This window comes from Oryzias melastigma, linkage group LG17 (assembly GCF_002922805.2).
Source record: "Oryzias melastigma strain HK-1 linkage group LG17, ASM292280v2, whole genome shotgun sequence".
In the NCBI taxonomy this organism is placed as follows: Eukaryota; Metazoa; Chordata; class Actinopteri; order Beloniformes; family Adrianichthyidae; genus Oryzias; species Oryzias melastigma.
In genome coordinates, this window is record NC_050528.1 from 4073957 (window position 1) to 4080732 (window position 6776).

Consider the following 6776-nt stretch of genomic DNA (forward strand, 5'->3'; position numbering starts at 1 on the left):
TGGATGGACAGATGGATGGTTGGATGGATGGACAGATGGATGGATGGATAAATGGATGGATGGTTGGATGGGTGGATGGATGGATGGATGTACAGATGGGTGGATGGATGGATGGATGGATGGGTAGATGGTTGGATGGACAGATGGACGGTTGGATGAACAGACGGATGGTTGGATGGACAGACGGATGGATGGATGGACAGATGGACGGTTGGATGAACAGACGGTTGGATGAACAGACGGATGGATGAACAGACGGATGGGCGGCGTTGTACTCTGCGACATGTTCGATCTGGTTTCAATCCTCTTTCTCTCTTTTGTCTGTTTGTGTTTCCGGTTTGAATCCAGCTGAATCTCTCCGTCTGCAGCAGCAGACAAACCTGCGCCGTGAGCGTCTGCTGGAGGCCAGGAGGCGGTTATATAAACCCGTTGATGATCTGCAGACGCCGCTCTCCACTCAAGGGCAGACGGCGAGTGCTTTGAAAACACTTCATGTCACAGCGTTCAGGTCGGATGAAAGGACTCGAGGAAAACACCGTGATGGGAACTGAATGATTTTTGTCTTGAACGTCCCTCCCCAGCACTAACATGACTGTCTCTACATGTCAGAAGCGGCGCCGGAGCAGCTTTGAGTGGGTGATGTGGCGGCGCATGCCCCCCCCTGCTGGGCCTAACTGTTTTTCTGAGGAAATAAACAGATTCTGAAAAAGTGGCGAGTTTTATCAGCTGATAAAAGGACGATTCTCCTGGCTCCTAATGAGGAGTCCATTCACATTCCCTCCCATTCACCACGCCGACTCCTTGACAAACCTGTGTCAGCTTTGATTGTCATAACCACAACTGAACCCTGCAAGCCAATCAGGTCAGCCTGCATAAAAGGTCATCCATATTCCATCCAGTTCCCCACTTATCTGACAAAAGGTTTCATTCCTTTCCTTGTGAATTGAAATCACGCTTCATTTTTCATTAGACTCTCGGAGAGCCTTCGCTCTGTGGTCAGATGGGCCGTATGTTTTATTCATGTCCTCTGAACATCTGCTTGTCTGGGTGTCAAAAAATCATCAAACTCCCAGAAGACTCCTGCTTGACTGGTTGTAAATGAACTACGAAGCCCAGACTCAAAACAACCTGTCAGAGCTCCTCAGCGCCGGGGGAATCTCTCAGCACAGCCAGCCGTGTAACGAAGACCCTTTCCAGGAGAGGAGGGATGGAAATCAGCCGCGCACGCACGTGAAACGCACCTCCTCCACGCCTTAAACGCGCATTAGAAGAAGCGGAGAAAAAGTTTGCCTTCCTTCCCACAGCTTTTGGGGTAATTTTGACACTGCTGTTCATGTTGGCACCTGGTCGAGGAGTGAATCACTGGAGGTTGGTGCCAAACTGCAGGGAGAGAGCCTGACCACTAACAAGTGCTCACTGACTCATAGCCGCCACAGTATGTCTCACTGTGTCAGTGCGCGCGTGAGTGTTTTGTATACTATTTAGTTATATACTTTTCTGTTTGTCACCCATCCCACAGAAAACGTGTTCCTCTTAGTTTTTAAAAACCTGTCAGGTATGGAAATAAAACTGAGATAAAACGTCTCAAAAGGTCAAATTAAATAAAAAAAATGAAAGTTTCTGTGTGGAAACGACAAAGAGTCTTCCTGCTGTGGGAGGGAGCACAGAACGTGTTCATCATAAACATGTTGATTCATCTGCGCTGGTCATCAGCAGACCAACACGTCAGGTGAGCTGCACCACAATGTTAGGAGCAACAAGCAGGAGTTGATAGGAGGCTTCACTTTTGGAGAGTTTACATTTCAAATTCTTTTTAAATAGGATTTTACATTTTAATTATTTGAATTGTTTTTATAATTGTGATTTATTGTGTTTGTCCGTGTACAGCACTTTGGACCTCCTTGACTGGTGGTGAAAGGTGCTTTAGAAAGGAATGAAATTATTTAATTTTGCATTCATTTTCTTTTTTTTTATGGGACTTTCCAGCAAACCTGTCAAAAGATGGAATTTCTTTAAAAGATGTTGTGGTCAGACTGGAAAAAAGAATTGTTCCGGATCGAGTCTTTGGTCTGGATTCAGACTAGAATCTAACAGAGATTTCTGTTTCAGACCAAAGCTTGTAAACAAAACCATGTGTCTAAAGATCTCCTCAGTCATTGGCCAACGGTTATGGGGGCGGGTCAAAACAAAAGAAATATTGAGATGCTGCACTTTGCAAATACAAGATTTTTCATTTATTCAGACTTTTATTTTTCTGATGGATTCTGAGCGTCTGTATGAAGGTCAGGTTCAACACTTCTGTGGGTTTGAAACCGCGTAGGAATTCTGCATGACGGTTACTGGAGACGCTAATAAGTGTTCATGGCATAAAGATTGTTGGGAAATGAGTGATAAGGTGTTTCAATTAGCCTGCATTCATACGACCTTGTTTTATTTAATTCATTTCTCTATTTATTTATTTTCCGACCTAATTTTAATGAGTTGCTGTTGCTGCTCCACATTTGTCCACTAATGGCCGCCTACAGTGGCCGTTTTGGTTCAATTATTTCGCAGTCGGACCGGATGGTATAGACTGAGGATTTCAGAGAAACTTCAGAGAAAAGTGAAGTTCAGTCTGATTGGAAATGAACCGAGACCACCCTAAAAGATGTGTCAGCGAGCGGTTCCTGGTCCAGGAGTTCACTTGCTCATATTCAGACTCAAACTTTGTTCTGGATGGAACAAACTTCAGTTCACTTTAAACCAGGGGGGTGAAAGTCAATCACACAGAGGGGCCTAACTCCAAAACGCCCCTTAGGTCGCGGGCTGAACTGGATAAATAATTATTTAACACAATAAAACAAAACTTGTAAAACTTTAAAACCGTAACCTTTTTAATATAATTATGAACTAGATATCTAGCATTACCTGAGATAATGCTAGTCTGAATGCTGTAAGCTGAATTTAGCAGCTAAAGATGCTAGTGCTGAAAAAAAACAACTCAGGTTAGCCAAAACACCTAGCATGTAGCTGATAAAATAGCTAAACTCCAAAATATCATAAAAAACTGATAAAAAGCCTAAATTAGCCAAAACAGCTAGCTTGTAGCTGAAATATTAGCTAAACTCCAAAACAGCCAGAAAAATCTTAGTAAATCCACAATAGTCCAAAAAGCTAACAGAATGACAATTTTTAAAGCTTTACAACCATAACTTTTTAACACAATTATGAAATAAAAACAGTCAGGAATATTGTAACAGCCCAAAATATTGATACATTTATTTTGGTGTTTTAATTTGTATTTAACATGCGCCATCTAGTGGTGAAAGTAATTGGAATAAATGATATTAAAGAGGTTCCGCCCGGACTCATTTTAACTGCGCACACACCTTGCTAGATGCGCTGCTGCTGCAGACACGTAAAGTTCCCCGGTAAGATCCATATAAATCAGACAAAAATGTTACAGAATTATCAATGAAACTATTTGTTATGTTTATTTATTTTGTAAAGGAAATAAAGAAAGATTTTCAAGCCAAACGAGCTTTTAGCCCCTCGTGGATGCCAGCCCACGAGGTTTGTGTGCTTTTATTTTGTATTTAATTTGAGTTTTTGTACATTGTAAGCTGTAGAATTGATTTTGGTGCTTTTTTTTATTGTGTTTCTTGCTGTCAGTTCTCACGAGTTGTGAAGACCAAATAAACCATGTTTTAAAATCATCGTGCTCATGCTAATTCCTGAGGGTGCTACCAATATTATTCCAGAATAAATCCACTTAAACTTTAAAGGCGCCCTACCCTGATTTTCTTAAGCCTTTCAGAGTGAACTATATCCATATATATTATCATCATACCTTTGGACCACTAAGAAACAAATTATTTATGACATATATGTTACTTTTCGTGAGGGATTTCCTACCCGGAAGTAAAGCGACTCGATTCCTGAAGCTCCGCCTGCCGCTGGGTGTGGCTGCAGTCCACTCCATGACGTCATCCTAGAGTCTGTGGCAGCATGTCTGCATTTCTCCCACAAAAATAATCCAAACTTCTTCAAAGATGGATGCACACACCATATATCTGCCTTTGTGTGTGTGTCAAAGGAGCGCCGCGACTAAAGTAACAAACAGTTTGAGCTGGAATTTACTGAAGACAGGACACAACTGGAAGATATACGGTATTCTGCATCTAAATTTTTTTTTTGTTTTTGCTGATCACCGTGAGGTCTGTGGAGAAATTGAGTGTTGTGTTAGTCTGGGGGCGGAGCTTGCAGCACTTACTCTTCCTGGAGGGAGTGGTTGGCAAAGATCTTACGTCAGCACGTTTCCAACCGCTCGTTTTCGTGGGTGTGGGAGGGGCTGCAGCAGACAGTGCAGGATTTTAGAGGATTACTCTTGAATGCATGAACGGATCAAAATGCTGCTTTGAGGTTCTTTATCGTGAGGAAAAAACAGTAAAATGCATTTAAAACCTCAAAAAGTAGAATTTTCATGGGGCCCCTTTAAATAACTTTCAATATTTAACTCTCTATAAAAATATATGTTATTAAAATTGTACAAGTTATAAATAAGAGCAAGATAACATCGGGCCATTAATAAAATAAAATAAAATGATCTGGAGGGCCGGTTGAATTACCAGGAGGGCCGGATCCGGCCCCCGGGCCTTGACTTTGACATGTGTTTTAAGCGGACCAAATGTGTCCGGTCTGAATACACCCGGAGTTATTTTAAAACAAGATGAAACTTTTCTGATACTGTGAGATTAAAATGCAAAAAATATTTCAGTTTCTCGAGCTTTAAATTACAGTTTGTTGTTGCGTTGAGGAATCTTCATGTCATGTCATAACAAATACATTGTTAGGTTTTATTATCTGACCTTGTTAATGGTCCCAAATCAAACTCTTCACTCGCTTCTCTGTATTTTCTATTTGCTACAGCCTGAAACTGGACTGACTAACAAAAAGCTCTCAGATTGGACACTTTTGTTACAAAAGCAGATTTTAAAACCCATTTTAATGAACATTTCAAATATAAATGCTGCTGTTGCAGTGCAATGATTTCAGGGTTTTGAATTTTTGGATAGTTTTTGTCCTGATTCTAATCAATTTTATTTTTCGTTCTTGTGACCTCATTGTTTTTGTCTTTCCTCAAAAGGTGTTGTCTTTTGTCAAGCCACAGTTTAATCTGTCCTGACTGGAAAAATAAAGGTTAAATACCTAAATAAATAATATAATAACAAGAAAAAGTTCAGAGGGGATTTCAAATTTCTGAAGAAATAAAGTATTCAGTGAGTGTGACTATGAATGATTGTGATCGCTTTTGGAGGATGTCGCGGCTTTGGACCGTCTTTGTATATTTTTTTATGAAGACTTGCATCATGAAATTGAGAACAGAAATTGAATTTGTCAACAGCAGCAGTTTTCTTTCTCTGAATGTTTCGTACTGGATGTCAAAGCTGGTAAAACTGCAGGTTTTGAAATGTCATAAATTTAAGACGAACCAAAATGTTTGAAATTGATGAAAAGCTTTGAAAATGTAAATATTTTTGATCTAAAACGGACATTTAAGAAAAAACATAAACTTGGAATGTGTGAATTGGATTAACATATTAAATATTGAGACAAAAGTTTAGTTTTTTTGTCGTTAGAGCTGTAATGATTCATTTTATAAACGATTTTTGAGGTTGTCGATCTGATTCATAGTTGATTTTGGTTCATTTCAATGAATTCATCGATTAATTTTGACACCTCTAGTATAATATGATAGGTTTAAAGTATGTTAAATATTGAGGGGATTGCATTTAAATATTTGTTTTTTTTTTTTAGAATAAAGTTTAAAACATCTGCAGTGACAGTTAAGAAGTTCTTAAGGATAATCGGAGCTAAAATTACTGAGAGAAAACTTTATAGTTCCTACGACAAAATCCAGCCACTTAAAAACAAACGGAGAACGCAGCAACGTGCATCTTATCTGCACGTATTACATGTGGACAACATGAATTTACGTCACATTTTCTGCTGGTCGTAAAAACACGTGAAGATAACATCAGTCAACACACAAATTCACCTCGTTTGTTTCCATTGTGCAGCATTTATATCACATTTTGTCAGTTTATCATAAATAAAAACATTATCTGAGACTTGAAGGTATTTGATGCTCCATAGATTTATGTGAAAATAAAAAAGAATCCACAACAATCTTACAAACACATGATGTGCTTTTATGTTACAAAACTCTAAAAAGAAAAATAGATAAAAAGAAGCAGAGAAGAGGGTTCCAGTTTTTCCTTTCATCCATTTTTTTTACGACTTTATCCTTTTTAGGTTTTTTATGGAGAGAAAACAGTAAAATTGTATGAGAGAAAATAGTCTCATCTTATTTGTGTGTCCTTGATTTGTAACTTGTGTCTACCTGTTTGTGTGTAACTTTGGATTTGCGTGTTTAATTCTTGATTTGTAACTCATACAATACATTTTCTGCATAACTATGTATTTGTAATTGTGTATTCACATATGCAAAAAATACAATTTACACACACAACTTTAAATTATAACAGTTTAAAACAAACTGAACACACAAATCTTTAAAAAGTACACATACGCATACACAAAACTACATTTATGCACAAATCAAATTTCATGTCTCCAAGATTCATCCGTAAATGATGCGTTTAAATGCTGCTACACTGCTGGGTCATCCGAGTTTTCTTATTAGCCACTTAAGCTTAGATTGTGAATAATATCTGGTAAAAACTTGAGATTTTCCCACTTTCTTAAACGGATAATTAATATAAAAATGTTTAAAA